This window comes from Pleurodeles waltl, chromosome 8, assembly GCF_031143425.1.
Source record: "Pleurodeles waltl isolate 20211129_DDA chromosome 8, aPleWal1.hap1.20221129, whole genome shotgun sequence".
NCBI lineage: Eukaryota > Metazoa > Chordata > Amphibia > Caudata > Salamandridae > Pleurodeles > Pleurodeles waltl.
In genome coordinates this window covers 1,537,762,208-1,537,779,332 of record NC_090447.1, presented here as the reverse complement: position 1 = coordinate 1,537,779,332, position 17,125 = coordinate 1,537,762,208, and positions in this window count along the sequence as shown.

Here is a 17,125-nt window from a genome sequence, read left to right as displayed (position 1 = left end):
CCCCCAAAACCCCTACTTCCGGCACCCATGCCTCCTTCTTACCTTCAGCATGCTGCAGCACCCCCCGAACCCCTACTTCCAGCACCCATGCCTCCTTCTTACCTTCGGCATGCTGCAGTATCCCCGGACCCCTACTTCCAGCACCCTTGCCTCCTTCTTACCTTCAGCATTCTGCAGGACCCCCCGAACCCCTACTTCCAGTACCCATGCCTCCTTCTTACCTTCGGCATGCTGCAGTATCCCCGAACCCCTACTTCCAGCACCCTTGCCTCCTTCTTACCTTCAGCATTCTGCAGGACCCCCAGAACCCCTACTTCCAGCATCCATGCCTCCTTCTTACCTTCGGCATGCTGTAGTGCCCCCAGAACCCCTACTTTCAGCACCCATGCCTACATCTTACCTTCAGCATGCTGCAGTACCCCCAAACCCCTACTTCCAGCACCTATGCCTCCTTCTTACCTTCAGCATGCTGCAGTACCCCCGAAACCCCGACTTCCAGCACCCATGCCTCCTTCTTACCTTCAGCATGCTGCAGTACCCCCTGAACCCCTACTTCCAGCACCCATTCCTCCTTCTTACCTTCAGCATGCTGCAGTACCCCAAAAAACCCTACTTCCAGCACCCATGCCTCTTTCTTACCTTCAGCATGCTGCAGTTCCCCAGAACCCCTACTTCCAGCACCCATGCCTCCTTCTTACCTTCAGCCTGCTGCAGTATCCCCGAACCCCTACTTCCAGCACCCATGCCTCCTTCTTACCTTCAGCATGCTGCAGTACCCCCGAACCCCTACTTCCAGCACCCATGCCTCCTTCTTAACCTTCAGCCTGCTGCAGTGCCCTCCGAACCCCTACTTCAGGACCCACGCCTCCTTCTTACCTTCAGCATTCTGCAGTACTCCCCGAACCCCTACTTCCAGCACCCATGCCTCCTTCCTACCTTCAGCCTGCTGCAGGACCCCCAGAACCCCTGCTTTCAGCACCCATGCCTCCTTCTTACCTTCAGCCTTCTGCAGTACCCCCAGAACCCCTTCTTCTAGAAACCTTGCCTCCTTCTTACATTCTGCATGCTGCAGTACCCCCAGAACCCCTACTTCCAGCACCCATGCCTCTTCTTACCTTCAGGATGCTGCAGTGCCCCCAGAACCCCTACTTCCAGCACCCATGCCTCCTTCTTACCTTCAGCCTGCTGCAGTACCCCCAGAACCCCTACTTCCAGAACCCTTGCCTCCTTCTTACCTTCAGCATGCTGCAGTACCACCAGAACCCCTACTTCTAGCACCCATGCCGCCTTCTTACCTTCAGCATGATGCAGTACCCCCAGAACCCCTACTGCCAGCACTTATGCCTCCTTCTTACCTTCAGCATGCTGCAGTACCCCCAGAACCCCTACTTCCAGCACCCATGCCTCCTTCTTACCTTCAGCATGCTACAGTGCCCCCACAACCCCTACTTCCAGCACCCATGCCTCCTTCTTACCTTCAGCATGCTGCAGTACCCCCAGAACCCCCACTTCCAGCACCCATGCCTCCTTCTTACATTCAGCATGCCGCAGTACCTCCAGAACCCCTACTTCCAGCACCCATGCCTCCTCCTTAACTTCAGCATGCTGCAGTAAACCCCGAACCCCTACTTCCATCACCCATGCCTCCTTTTTACCTTCAGCCTGCTGCAGTACCCCAGAACCCCAACATCCAGCACCCATGCCTCCTTCTTAACTTCAGCATGCTGCAGTACCCCCAGAACCCCTACTTCCAGTGCCCATGCCTCCTTCTTACCTTCAGCATGCTGCAGTACCCCCAGAACCCCTACTTCCAGTACCCATGCCTCCTTCTTACCTTCAGAATGCTGCTGTGCCCCAGAACCCCTACTTCCAGCACCCATGGCTCCTTCTTACCTTCAGCCTGCTGCAGTATCCCCCAGAACCCCTACTTCCAGCACCCATGCCTTCTTCTTACCTTCAGCATGCTGCAGTACCCCCAAACCCCTACTTCCAGAACTCATGCCTCCTTCTTAACCATCAGCCTGCTGCAGTGCCCTCAGAACCCCTACTTCCAGCACCCATGTCTCCTTCTTACCTTCAGCCTGCTGCAGTACCCCCAGAACCCCTACTTCCAGAACCCTTGCCTCCTTCTTACCTTCTGCATGCTGCAGTACCCCCAGAACCCCTACTTCCAGCACCCATGCTTCCTTCTTACCTTCAGCATGCTGCAGTGCCCCCAGAACCCCTACTTCCAGCCCCCATGCCTCCTTCTTACCTTCAGCCTGCTGCAGTACCCCCAGAACCCCTACTTCCAGAACCCTTGCCTCCTTCTTACCTTCTGCATGCTGCAGTACCCATAGAAACCCCTACTTCTTGCACCCATGCCTCCTTCTTACCTTCAGCATGATGCAGTACCCCCAAACCCCTACTGCCAGCACCCATGCCTCCTCCTTACATTCAGCATGCTGCAGCACCTCCAGAACCCCTATTTCCAGCACTCATGCCTCCTTCTTAACTTCAGCATGCTGCAGTATACGCCGAACCCCTACTTCCAGCGGCCATGCCTCCTTCTTACGTTCAGCATGCTGCAGTACCTCCAGTACCCCTACTTCCAGCACCCATGCCTCCTTCTTAAATTCAGCATGCTGCAGTATACCCTGAACCCCTACTTCCAGCAGCCATGCCTCCTTCTTACCTTCAGCCTGCTGCAGTACCCCAGAACCCCAACATCCAGCACCCATGCCTCCTTCTTACCTTCAGCATGCTGCAGTACCCCCAGAACCCCTACTTCCAGCACCCATGCCTCCTTCTTACCTTCAGCATTCTGCAGTACTCCCCGAAACCCTACTTCCAGCACCCATGCCTCCTTCCTACCTTCAGCCTGCTGCAGGACCCCCAGAACCCCTACTTCCAGCACCCATGCCTCCCTCTTACCTTCAGCATGCTGCAGTACCCCAAAAAACCCTACTTCCAGCACCCATGCCTCTTTCTTACCTTCAGCATGCTGCAGTTCCCCAGAACCCCTACTTCCAGCACCCATGCCTCCTTCTTACCTTCAGCCTGCTGCAGTATCCCCGAACCCCTACTTCCAGCACCCATGCCTCCTTCTTACCTTCAGCATGCTGCAGTACCCCCGAGCCCCTACTTCCAGCACCCATGCCTCCTTCTTAACCTTCAGCCTGCTGCAGTGCCCTCCGAACCCCTACTTCAGGACCCACGCCTCCTTCTTACCTTCTGCATTCTGCAGTACTCCCCGAATCCCTACTTCCAGCACCCATGCCTCCTTCCTACCTTCAGCCTGCTGCAGGACCCCCAGAACCCCTACTTCCAGCACCCATGCCTCCCTCTTACCTTCAGCATGCTGCAGTGCCCCTAGAACCCCTACTTCCAGCATCCATGCCTCCTTCTTAACCTTCAGCCTGCTGCAGTACCCCAAGAACCCCTACTTTCAGCACCCATGCCTCCTTCTTACCTTCAGCCTGCTGCAGTACCCCAAACCCCTACTTCTAGCACCCATGCCTCCTTTTTGCCTCCAGCCTGCTGCAGTACCCCCGGAACCCCTACTTCCAGCACCCATGCCTCCTTCTTACCTTCAGCCTGCTGCAGTACCCCCAGAACCCCTACTTCCAGAACCCTTGCCTCCTTCTTACCTTCAACATGCTGCAGTACCCCCAGAACCCCTACTTCTAGCACCCATGCCTCCTTCTTACCTTCAGCATGCTGCAGTACCCCCAGAACCCCTACTGCCAGCACTCATGCCTCCTTCTTATCTTCAGCATGCTGCAGTACCCCCAGAACCCCTACTTCCAGCACCCATGCCTCTTTCTTACCTTCAGCATGATGCAGTACCCCCAGAATCCCTACCTCCGTCACTCATGCCTCCTTCTTACCTTCAGCATGCTGCAGTTCCCCCAGAACCCTCACTTCCAGCACCCATGCCTCCTTCTTACCTTCAGCCTGCTGCAGAAACACCAGAACCCCTACTGCCAGCACTCATGCCTCCTTCTTACCTTCAGCATGCTGCAGTACCCCGAGAACCCCAACTTCCAGCATCCATGCCTCCTTCTTACCTTCGGCATGCTGTAGTACCCTCAGAACCCCTACTTCCAGCACCCATGCCTCCTTTTTACCTTCAGCCTGCTGCAGTACCCCAGAACCCCAACATCCAGCACCCATGCCTCCTTCTTAACTTCAGCATGCTGCAGTACCCCCAGAAACCCTACTTCCAGTGCCCATGCCTCCTTCTTACCTTCAGCATGCTGCAGTACCCCCAGAACCCCTACTTCCAGTACCCATGCCTCCTTCTTACCTTCAGAATGCTGCTGTGCCCCAGAACCCCTACTTCCAGCACCCATGGCTCCTTCTTACCTTCAGCCTGCTGCAGTATCCCCCAGAACCCCTACTTCCAGCACCCATGCCTTCTTCTTACCTTCAGCATGCTGCAGTAACCCCAAACCCCTACTTCCAGCACCCATGCCTCCTTCTTAACCATCAGCCTGCTGCAGTGCCCTCAGAACCCCTACTTCCAGCACCCATGTCTCCTTCTTACCTTCAGCCTGCTGCAGTACCCCCAGAACCCCTACTTCCAGAACCCTTGCCTCCTTCTTACCTTCTTCATGCTGCAGTACCCCCAGAACCCCTACTTCCAGCACCCATGCCTCCTTCTTACCTTCAGCATGCTGCAGTGCCCCCAGAACCCCTACTTCCAGCACCCATGCCTCCTTCTTACCTTCAGCCTGCTGCAGTACCCCCAGAACCCCTACTTCCAGAACCCTTGCCTCCTTCTTACCTTCTGCATGCTGCAGTACCCATAGAACCCCTACTTCTTGCACCCATGCCTCCTTCTTACCTTCAGCATGATGCAGTACCCACAAACCCCTACTGCCAGCACCCATGCCTCCTCCTTACATTCAGCATGCTGCAGTACATCCAGAACCCCTACTTCCAGCACCCATGCCTCCTTCTTAACTTCAGCATGCTGCAGTATACCCCGAACCCCTACTTCCAGCGGCCATGCCTCCTTCTTACATTCAGCATGCTGCAGTATACCCCGAACCCCTACTTCCAGCGGCCATGCCTCCTTCTTACATTCAGCATGCTGCAGTACCTCCAGAACCCCTACTTCCAGCACCCATGCCTCCTTCTTAACTTCAGCATGCTGCAGTATACCCTGAACCCCTACTTCCAGCAGCCATGCCTCCTTCTTACCTTCAGCCTGCTGCAGTACCCTAGAACCCCAACATCCAGCACCCATGCCTCCTTACCTTCAGCATGCTGCAGTACCCCCAGAACCCCTACTTCCAGCACCCATGCCTCCTTCTTACCTTCAGCATTCTGCCGTACTCCCCGAAACCCTACTTCCAGCACCCATGCCTCCTTCCTACCTTCAGCCTGCTGCAGGACCCCCAGAACCCCTACTTCCAGCACCCATGCCTCCCTCTTACCTTCAGCATGCTGCAGTGCCCCTAGAACCCCTACTTCCAGCATCCATGCCTCCTTCTTAACCTTCAGCCTGCTGCAGTACCCCAAGAACCCCTACTTTCAGCACCCATGCCTCCTTCTCACCTTCAGCCTGCTGCAGTGCCCTCCGAACCCCTACTTCAGGACCCACGCCTCCTTCTTACCTTCAGCATTCTGCAGTACTCCCCGAACCCCTACTTCCAGCACCCATGCCTCCTTCCTACCTTCAGCCTGCTGCAGGACCCCCAGAACCCCTACTTCCAGCACCCATGCCTCCCTCTTACCTTCAGCATGCTGCAGTGCCCCTAGAACCCCTACTTCCAGCATCCATGCCTCCTTCTTAACCTTCAGCCTGCTGCAGTACCCCAAGAACCCCTACTTTCAGCACCCATGCCTCCTTCTCACCTTCAGCCTGCTGCAGTACCCCAAACCCCTACTTCTAGCACCCATGCCTCCTTTTTACCTCCAGCCTGCTGCAGTACCCCCAGAACCCCTACTTCCAGCACCCATGCCTCCTTCTTACCTTCAGCCTGCTGCAGTACCCCCAGAACCCCTACTTCCAGAACCCTTGCCTCCTTCTTACCTTCAACATGCTGCAGTACCCCCAGAACCCCTACTTCTAGCACCCATGCCTCCTTCTTACCTTCAGCATGCTGAAGTACCCCCAGAACCCCTACTGCCAGCACTCATGCCTGTTTCTTATCTTCAGCATGCTGCAGTACCCCCAGAACCCCTACTTCCAGCACCCATGCCTCTTTCTTACCTTCAGCATGATGCAGTACCCCCAGAATCCCTACCTCCGTCACTCATGCCTCCTTCTTACCTTCGGCATGCTGCAGTACCCCCAGAACCCTTACTTCCAGCACCCATGCCTCCTTCTTACCTTCAGCCAGCTGCAGAAACACCAGAACCCCTACTGCCAGCACTCATGCCTCCTTCTTACCTTCAGCATGCTGCAGTACCCCGAGAACCCCTACTTCCAGCATCCATGCCTCCTTCTTACCTTCGGCATGCTGTAGTACCCCCAGAATCCCTACTTCCAGCATTCATGCCTCCTTCTTACATTCAGCATGCTGTAGTACCCCCAGAACCTCTACTTCCAGCACCCATGCCTCCTTCTTACCTTCAGCATGCTGCAGTACACCCAGAACCTCTACTTCCAGCACCCAAGCCTCCTTTTTACCTTCAGCATGCTGCAGTGCCCCCAGAACCCCTATTTCCAGAACCCTTGCCTCCTTCTTACCTTCTGCATGCTGCAGTACCCCCAGAACCCGTACTTCCAGCACCCATGCCTCCTTCTTACATTCAGCATGCTGCAGTACCCCCAGAACCCCTACTTCCAGCATCCATGCCTCCTTCTTACCTTCAGCATGCTGCAGTTCCCCCAGAACCCCTACTTCCAGCACCCATGCCTCCTTCAACCCCTACTTCCAGCACCCATGTCTCCTTCTTAACCTATAGCATTCTGCAGTACCCCGATCCCCTACTTCCAGCACCCATGCCTCCTTCTTACCTTCAGCATGCTGCAGTACCCCAGAACCCCTACTTCCAGCACCCATGCCTTCTTCTTACCTTCAGCATGCTGTAGTACCCCAGAACCCCTACTTCCAGCACCCATGCCTCCTTCTTACCTTCAGCATGCTGCAGTACCCCCAGAACCTCTACTTCCAGCACCCATGCCTCCTTCTTACCTTCTGCATGCTGCAGTACCCACTGAACCCCTACTTCCAGCACCCATGCCTCCTTCTTACCTTCAGCCTGCTGCAGTACCCCAGAACCCCAACATCCAGCACCCATGCCTCCTTCTTACCTTCAGCCTGCTGCAGAACCCCCAGAACCCCTACTTCCAGCGCCCATGCCTCCTTCTTACCTTCAGCATGCTGCAGTACCCCAGAACCCCTACTTCCAGCACCCATGCCTCCTTCTTACCTTCAGCATGCTGCAGTGCCCCAGAACCCCTACTTCCAGCACCCATGCCTCCTTCTTACCTTCAGCATGCTGCAGTACCCCCAGAACCCCTACTTCCAGCACCCATGCCTCCTTCTTACCTTCTGCATGCTGCAGTACCCCCGAAGCCCTACTTCTAGCACCCATGCCTCCTTCTTACTTTCAGCATGCTGCAGTACCCCCTGAACCCCTACTTCCAGCACCCATGCCTCCTTCTTACCTTCAGCATGCTGCAAGAACTTTCTTTAATCTTTGGCATCACAATAGTACTGTGGGTGCGTTTATTGTTTTCATTTCCTTTTTGCTCTTCTCGAATTGTTTCTCCCTAAAGAATTTTTATTCCCTTGCTCTGGTTTTCCCTTTTCCCTTTCTCTCGGACACATCTACTTCAGATCACCTTCATTTTTCGAACACTCTTTTGGTGATATATATTCCAAATGAACATTGAGAGTTACAACACCATCTCTATTTTTGGGTCACACATTCATGGCTATTAATCGGGCTTTCCTTATCTTAATTCACATAAATGATTTCCCTTTAGTAACAAACATCTTTTCTTTTTTTTTTTTTTTTTATGTTTTCCAATATTTGATACTCTATTTCTTTGCGTATATCCACGGCCTTGATAAAGTCTACCCAGACGAAACACGTGTCGGCTGTTGTATATTTGGGCTGCTGTCCATTTGAATAAGGATTTCTGTTGCTGTCTTTTGATTCTGGCTCCAAGATGTCAGCTTGGGCCACAGGCCATTGTTTCATCCAAAGACATTACGAGGAATAAACTGGAACATTATAACTTCTTGGGATGTGCCGTGGTTTTTCTTCTTTGCATATCATAACTGTAACCCTTTTGGGGTGACAGTTCACGCACTCTGTGGCTGGGTGCATACCACTTCGAGCACTCCCCCTATCGTTTCACGTCATCATGGACTTTGCAAAAAAACAGTAGCTTATATTTGGAAAGTGCGCTCTCTCCTGTACACAGCCACTTTTTGCCTATAGGAATCTAATATAGACAGTCTTCTAGAAGTTTTGCTTATGCTTTAATTAACTGTTCCTTAGTAAAGTTTATCAGACCCTGTCCTGACTTGGCAGAAAAGCACATCTCTACTCTGCTGATTCCCCCAGGGGCCGCTCCTCCGCAGTGGTGAAGAAGCCTCTCTCCGGCTAAGAGCCGGCAGCTGGAAAATAAAAAACCTTTTGTGATTGTTTTCAGCTGTTGGCTCAGCCAGCAGGCGTAGGGAGGGGCGGGCTGAGCCTTGGAACGGAGGCCGAGGGGGGTTGGACTGAGTGCACTAAGTGCTCATGTCTGTTTGCCCAGCCGTCTCAGGCCAGCCAAACTGACATGCGCACTTAGGTTTCTCCAACCCAGGTGTGTTGCACAGCCAAGTTGGAGAAACTGCTCCGACTACCACGCAGTGTCTGAGAGGCAGAACAAGCCCCTGAGACCAATCCTGGTGCTGCTCTCGTGCTAGCTATAGTATGAGAGCAGCACCAGGATTGTGGGGAGCCTGTGCTGGTGTCTCAGGGACTGCTGGGACTCTAACACCTTCAGAAGAAGAGCGAGGCGTCCCGCGGCGGCAGGAAAAGGTAAGTTTATTTATTTATTTATTTTTTGTTTATTTCCCCTCGTCCCTCCTCTTGAGCTTTGAGGCTGCTGCTGGATTTCCCTTGCCTAGAGTGTCAAGCGTCACGCTTGAACACTAATTTCTCCCCTGAACCTTAATGTTTGTTCATTTGATGCTGACACCTTCTTCCTCACAGAAATCCCCTTTTCACTTTCAATGCTTTATTTAGAATAGGGAAGCTCCTTTGTGGAAGACAAATTTTGAATATTTGATTCACTTATAAGATTATATTTTGCATTGTTTTACTCATTTTGAATGATTATTCTTTTTAATATATACATATGCTTTGATTATTTATTAACTGAATTTTTGATACAGAAATTGGGTTGTGATTTGGTTAATTTACTAGTAAACCCCTTGTGGTTTGGGCACCGTCCTCTCCGTTCCTTCTGTGGGGCCACACTCACTGCACTGGAAGCTCATTGCTAATGATAGCTTAGTTCTCACGCTTTAACTCGACAATCAAAGGGCCATACGACCAGCGGGGAACTTACAATTTTTTAGATTCAAGGACCCCGCTCCATTGCTACTTTTCGTGGTCACGTTTCGTGGTCTGTGAAAAGAGTGGGCATTCTCGCTGCTCTGCCCGCCTCACCATCAGGGTCCATGGCACCTCCCTCTGAGTGACCTCGACTCCCGTTACCCCGTGGACCCTTCAGCTCCCGCCTTCTGCCCCTGTAGTTCAGCCCACCATTTGCAACCTTTGAAGCGCCTCAAACCTGCAGATCTGTCCAGGCACCTTCCTCCCTGCTCCCCCGGTACTCAGAGGTGCTCAGCATTTCTTGTCCTTACTGGTCCACCTGATCCCCTAGCCACCTGACCCCATGTACACCTGACCCCTAATGCAACTGACCCCATGCCCACCTGAACCCCTATCCACCTGAACCCCTAGCCACCTGACCCCATGTCCACCTGACCCCCTATGCACCTGACCCCATGTCCACCTGACCCCCTACCCACCTGACCCCTTGTCCACCTGACCCCCTATCCACCTGACACCAGGTCCACCTGACCCCCTATCCACTTGACAAGGCACTGCGGCCTCTCAAAGAGTGAGAGAGGGAGAAAGAAGGTATGACAGAGAGAGACAAGTCACTGCAGTCTCTCAAAGAGAGAGAGAGAGAGAGAGAGAGGGAGAAAGAAGGTATGGCAGAGAGAGACGAGGCACTGCGGCCTCTCAAAGAGAGAGAGAGAGAGAGAGAGAGAGAGAGAGAGAGAGAGAGAGAGAAAGAAAGAAAGAAGGACTCACAGAGAGAGACGAGGCACTGCGGCCTCTCAAAGAGAGAGAGAGAAAGAGAGAGAGTGAACGAAGGTATAACAGAGAAAGATGAGGCACTGCGGCCTGTCAAAGAGAGAGAGAGAGAGAAAGAGAGAGTGAGAGAGAAAGAAGGTATGACAGAGAGAGACGAGGCACTGCGGCCTCTCAAAGAGAGCAATAGAGAGAGAAAGAAGGTATGACAGAGAGAGACGAGGCACTGCAGCCTCTCAAAGAGAGAGAGAGAGCAAGAGAGAGAGAGAGAGAGAGAGAGAGAGAAGGTATGACAGAGAGAGACGAGGCACTGCGGCCTCTCAAAGAGAGAGCAATAGAGAGAGAAAGAAGGCATGACAGAGAGAGACGAGGCACTGCAGCTTCTCTGAAAGATAAAGAGAGAGACCACGCACTGCGGCCTCTCATAGGAATATAGAAAGAAAGAAAGAAAGTATAACAGAGAGAGATGAGGCACTGCAGCCTCTCAAAGAGAGAGAGAAAGAAGGTATGACAAAGAGAAGTGAGGCACTGCAGCAGTGCTTAATTTGTAAATAAAAAGGTGCCAGTGCCCAAAGCCCTCCTCTTAAACCTGCGGCTGCTGCAATTAAATGTGCAAACACGGAATACTGAGGCGACGTAATCTTGGAGCCATCTCGGTCTCTTCTAACCATTTACAGCCACTCCCTGCTCTTCAGCTCACTCTTGCAGCTTTCTGCTTTCTCCCGTTGTGACGTGTTTTCATTTTTCTCTTCCTCTGCCTTTCCCATGTGTCTTTTGCTCACAGTAAATGCTTGGGGCAGAAAAATAAGTGCGGACCAGTGGCGGCCCGTCCTTTAGGGCGGAGGGGCCACGCCCCCCCACCCCATGAAGAGTGTCTGTCAGGCAGAACAAAGGTAAGCCTGACAGACACTCTTCATTTTCAGCTCAGACAGCCAGGAGTGAGCCATGCGTGATATGCGCAGACTCCTGGCTGCCTGAGCTGAACTTTGCTGGGCTGAGGAGGTCACAGCTCCTATGGGCGTGACCTCCTCAGCTCAGCAAAGGTGCCTTGAGGCCCTCCCCTGGGTGACGAGGAAAGCGTCACCCATTGACACTCTCCCTGGATGCTTCAGGTTTAAGCCCTGAAGCGCCCAGGGCGAGTGTCAATCAATGACACTTTGTCACAGAGTGGGGTGGGGTCAGCAGTCTCACTGACCCCATCCCACTCTGTGATGAGGCTGGGACTGCTGCCTTCCCTCATTGGCTCACCTCAGGTCAGCCAGTGAGGGAAGGCAGCAGTCCCAACCCTCCTGGGACCTGGAGGCTGAAGGTAAGTGTGTGTGTGTGTATATGTATGTGTGTCATGTTTTACATTGAATGTTTGGTGCACGCGTGCATGTCTGAGTGTTATGAGTGTTGTTAATGAATGTGCGTGCGTGCATGTGTGTGAAAGAATGAGTATGTGTGTGTGCTCCGCCCGCCCCCCTCCCAAAGCTGCCGGTTGCCACTGGTGCCGGCCCTCAAAAATATGTGCCGGTGCCAGAAACAACAAGCAGCCTCTCAAAGAGCGAGAGAGTCAGACAGGCAGAGAGAAGAGGCGTTACTGCCTTTCAACATAACAGAGAGAGTGAAAAGGTACTAGAGAGAGAGAAGTTGTACTACTGTCACCCAGATCAAGAGAGAGTCAAGCAGAGAGAGAAGAGGCATTACTGTCACTCAGAGAGTGAGAGAGAGAGAGACAGTGAAGAAGAGAGAGAGAAGGTACGAGAGAGAGGGAAGAGATACTACTGTCTCTCAGAGAGAGAGAGAGACAGAGAGAGTGAGAGCCAGTCAGATTTGGAGAATAGGTGTGAGAGAGCGACAGAAGGAGAGAGAAACAGACAGAGAGAGAGACAGAGAGTGACAACAAATAGAGAGAATGGTAATTTTGCCAGCAAGGGACAGGGAGAGAGAGAGAGAGACAGAGAGAGAAATATAGAGTGACAGAGAGAGAGGAGAGAGAGAGAAGAATAGTCTTTACTGCCTCCCAGAGAGAGAGTGAGAGAGATTGACGGGGAGAGAGACAGGCAGACAGACAGCAGAGCAGCACAAAAGGATGATCAACGGAACTGCCAGGTCAGCTCCTTCCTGGACCAGAAACAGGCATCCTGGGACTGGCTTCTGGGCATCACCCCTCCTCAGCCAGACTAGCTGAATCCAGTGGCACAGTGAGCAAGAGACCCACGTCTGGGCATTGTAGGAAAGTACCATCTTGCCTGGCATGTTACCCCCATATTTCACTGTATATATGTTGTTTTAGTCTATGTGTCACTGGGACCCTGCCAGCCAGGGCCCCAGTGCTCATAAGTGTGCCCTGTCTGTGTTCCCTGTGTGATGACTAACTGTCTCACTGAGGCTCTGCTAACCAGAACCTCAGTGGTTATGCTCTCTCTTTACAAATTGTCACTAACAGGCTAGTGACCAATTTCACCAATTTACATTGGCTACTGGAACACCCTCATAATTCCCTAGTATATGGTACTGAGGTACCCAGGGTATTGGGGTTCCAGGAGATCCCTATGGGCTGCAGCATTTCTTTTGCCACCCATAGGGAGCTCTGACAATTCTTACACAGGCCTGCCACTGCAGCCTGAGTGAAATAACGTCCACGTTATTTCACAGCCATTTTACACTGCACTTAAGTAACTTATAAGTCACCTATATGTCTAACCTTCACCTGGTGAAGGTTGGGTGCTAAGTTACTTAGTGTGTGGGCACCCTGGCACTAGCCAAGGTGCTCCCACATAGTTCAGGGCAAATTCCCCGGACTTTGTGAGTGCGGGGACACCATTTCACGCGTGCACTATACATAGGTCACTACCTATGTATAGCGTCACAATGGTAACTCCGAACATGGCCATGTAACATGTCTAAGATCATGGAATTGTCACCCAAATGCCATTCTGGCATTGGGGAGACAATTCCATGATCCCCCGAGTCTCTAGCACAGACCTGGGTACTGCCAAACTACCTTTCCCGGGGTTTCGCTGCAGCTGCTGCTGCTGCCAACCCCTCAGACAGGTTTCTGCCCTCCTGGGGTCCAGCCAGGCCTGGCCCAGGAAGGCAGAACAAAGGACTTCCTCAGATAGAGGGTGTTACACCCTCTCCCTTTGGAAAAAGGTGTCAGGGATGGGGAGGAGTAGCCTCCCCCAGCCTCTGGAAATGCTTTGATGGGCACAGATGGTGCCCATCTCTGCATAAGCCAGTCTACACCGGATCAGGGATCCCCCAGCCCTGCTCTGGCGCGAAACTGGACAAAGGAAAGGGGAGTGACCACTCCCCTGACCTGCACCTCCCAGGGGCTTGCCCAGAGCTCCTCCAGCGTGCCCCCGACCTCTGCCATCTTGGATTCAGAGGTGTGCTGGCACACTGGACTGCTCTGAGTGGCCAGGGCCAGCAGGTGACGTCAGAGACTCCTTCTGATAGGCTCTTACCTGTGTTACTAGCCTATCCTCATTCCTAGGTAGCCAAACCTCCTTTTCTGGCTATTTAGGGTCTCTGCTTTGGGGAATTCTTCAGATACCGAATGCAAGAGCTCACCAGAGTTCCTCTGCATCTCTCTCTTCACCTTCTGCCAAAGGATCGACCGCTGACTGCTCAGGACACCTGCAAAACCGGAACAAAGTAGCAAAGACGACTACTGCAACCTTGTATCGCTTCATCCTGCTGGCTTTCTCGACTGTTTCCTGGTGGTGCATGCTCTGGGGGTAGCCTGCCTCCTCTCTGCACCAGGATCTCTGGGGAAATCTCCCGTGGGTCGACGGAATCTTCCCCCTGCAACCGCAGGCAACAAAAGACTGCATCACTTGTCCTCTGGGTCCCCTCTCAGCACGACGAGCGTGGTCCCTGGAACTCAGCACCTCTGTCCAAGTGACTCCCACAGTCCAGTGAGTCTTCAGTCCAAGTTTGGTGGAGGTAAGTCCTTGCCTCCCCACGCTAGACTGCATTGCTGGGGACCGCGTGATTTGCAGCTGCTCCGGCTCCTGTGTACTCTTCCAGGATTTCCTTTGTGCACAGCCAAGCCTGGGTCCCCGACACTCTAACCTGCAGTGCAAAACCTTCTGAGTTGTCCTCTGGCGTCGTGGGACTCCCTTTTCTGACTTCGGGTGGACTCTGGTTCACTCCTCTTCCAAGTGCCTGTTCCGGTACTTCTGCGGGTGCTGCCTGCTTCTGTGAGGGCTCCCTGACTTGCTGGGCGCCCCCTCTGTCTCCTCATCCAAGTGGCAACATCCTGGTCCCTCATGGGCCACAGCAGCATCCAAAAATCCTAACCGCGACCCTTGCAGCTAGCAAGGCTTGTTTGCGGTCTTTCTGCGGGGGAATACCTCTGCAAGCTTCTTCACGACGTGGGACATCCATCCTCCAAAGGGGAAGTTCCTAGTCCTCTTCGTTCTTGCAGAAACCAAGGCTTCTTCCATCCGGTGGCAGCTTCTTTGCACCTTCAGCTGGCATTTCCTGGGCATCTGCCCACTCTCGACATTGTCGAGACTCTTGGACTTGGTCCCCTTGTTTTACAGGTACTCAGGTCTGGAAATCCACTGTTGTTGCTTTGCTGGTGTTGGTCTTCCTTGCAGAAACCCCCTATCACGACTTCTGTGCTCTATTGGGGTTATAGGTGCACTTTACACCTACTTTTCAGGGTCTTGGGTTGGGCTATTTTTCTAACCCTCACTGTTTTCTTACAGTCCCGGCGACCCTCTACAAGCTCACATAGGTTTGGGGTCCATTCGTGGTTCGCATTCCACTTTTGGAGTATATGGTTTGTGTTGCCCCTATACTTATGTGCTCCTATTGCAATCTACTGTAACTTTACATTGCTTGCATTACTTCCTTTTGCTATTACTGCATATTTTTGGTATTGTGTACATATATCTTGTGTATATTTGGCATCCTCATACTGAGGGTACTCACTGAGATACTTTTGGCATATTGTAATAAAAATAAAGTACCTTTATTCTTAGTATATCTGTGTATTGTGTTTTCTTATGATATTGTGCATATGACACCAGTGGTATAGTAGGAGCTTTGCATGTCTCCTAGTTCAGCCTAAGCTGCTCTGCTATAGCTACCTTCTATCAGCCTAAGCTGCTAGAAACACCTCTTCTACACTAATAAGGGATAACTGGACCTGGTACAGAGTGTAAGTACCCCTTGGTACCCCCTACAAGCCAGGCCAGCCTCCTACATTGGTTCTGCAGCGCTGGGATAAGTACTTGCAACTACTTACCACTTTGTCATTGTGTACTTTTCATAAGAGAATAATATACAAAACAAGTTCAGTGTATGCACACCTAACCAAAAAGTTTTGCTTTTCTTCTCTTACACTATCTACTAAGTGCTGAAAAGTACTTAAAATCTTTCTAAAAGTTTCAAAAAGTTGAAAAAGTTTTTTTTCTGTTCTTTAAAAAGTCCTGAAACGTTTTCTGTCTTTTATCTGTCTCTAAACCTTTTTCTATCATGTCTGGTGTAGGAACTCCTCTTAATTTGGTCAATACAAGTTATGACCACCTTAACTTTAAAAGCCTAAGGACTCTCTTCATTGATAGAGGTTTAGTGGTAGGAAAGAACCCTACTGGAGAATTTCTGTCAAATATGCTTATTGAGAATGATAAGGCCCAGGGTGGCTCCTCATCTGAAAAGCTGATAGATAGCTCACACTCTGACTCAGGGGAGCCCCTTGAGGGAGTGCTACAGGGTTCTCTTCCTAATCTGCCCCTGAGCAGACCACCTAGCAATGCTGGTGGTAATAGAAGCTCCCATCATAGTAGGGATGTTTTTATTCCTGGAGGCCATGTTGTTAAAGTGCCAACTGTTAGGGACAGGTCTCCCTCTGCTCATTCAAATCTTTCTTCTGTGTCAAAACATTCACAACCCACCCACCCTGATGACAAAATGTTAGAAAGGGAACTCAATAAGTTGAGAGTGGAAGAGACCGGGCTGAAGCTAAAACAGCAACAGCTGGCTCTAGACAGGGAATCCCTAGACTTAGAAAAAGAGAGACAGAGGTTGGGGTTTGGACCCCATGGTGGCAGCAGCAGTATTCCTGATAGTAACCCTGTTAGAGAGCATGATTCCAGGAATCTGCACAAGATAGTTCCCCCTTACAAGGAGGGAGATGACATTAACAAGTGGTTTGCTGCACTTGAGAGGGCCTGTATGGTACAGGGGGTCCCTCAAAGGCAGTGGGCTGCTACCCTATGGCTATCTTTCAGTGGAAAGGGTAGGGATAGGCTCCTTACTGTTAGAGAAAGTGATGCCAATAAATTTACAGTTTTGAAGAATACACTCTTGGATGGATTTGGCTTAACCACTGAACAATACAGGATTAAGTTCAGAGAAACCAGAAAAGAGTCCTCGCAAGACTGGGTAGACTTTGTTGACTATTCCGTGAAGGCCTTGGAGGGGTGGTTACATGGCAGTAAAGTTTCTGACTATGAAAGCCTGTACAATCTAATCCTGAGAGAGCATATTCTGAATAACTGTGTGTCTGATTTGTTACACCAATATCTAGAGGACTCAGATCTGACCTCTCCCCAAGAATTGGAAAATAAGGCAGACAAATGGGTCAGAACAAGAGTGAACAGAAAAGTTCATACAGGAGGTGACAAGGATGGCAAGAAGAAAGATGGTAAGTCATCAGACAAGGGTGGGGACAAATCTAAAAATGAGTCTTCATCAGGCCCACAAAAACACTCTGGTGGGGGTGGTGGGTCCAAATCCTCTTCTAATCAAGTAAAGAAACCATGGTGCTATTTATGTAAAGTAAAAGGCCATTGGACAACTGATGCCAGTTGTCCAAAGAAAAGTACCAAGCCTCCCACCTCCACAACCCATACTGCAACCT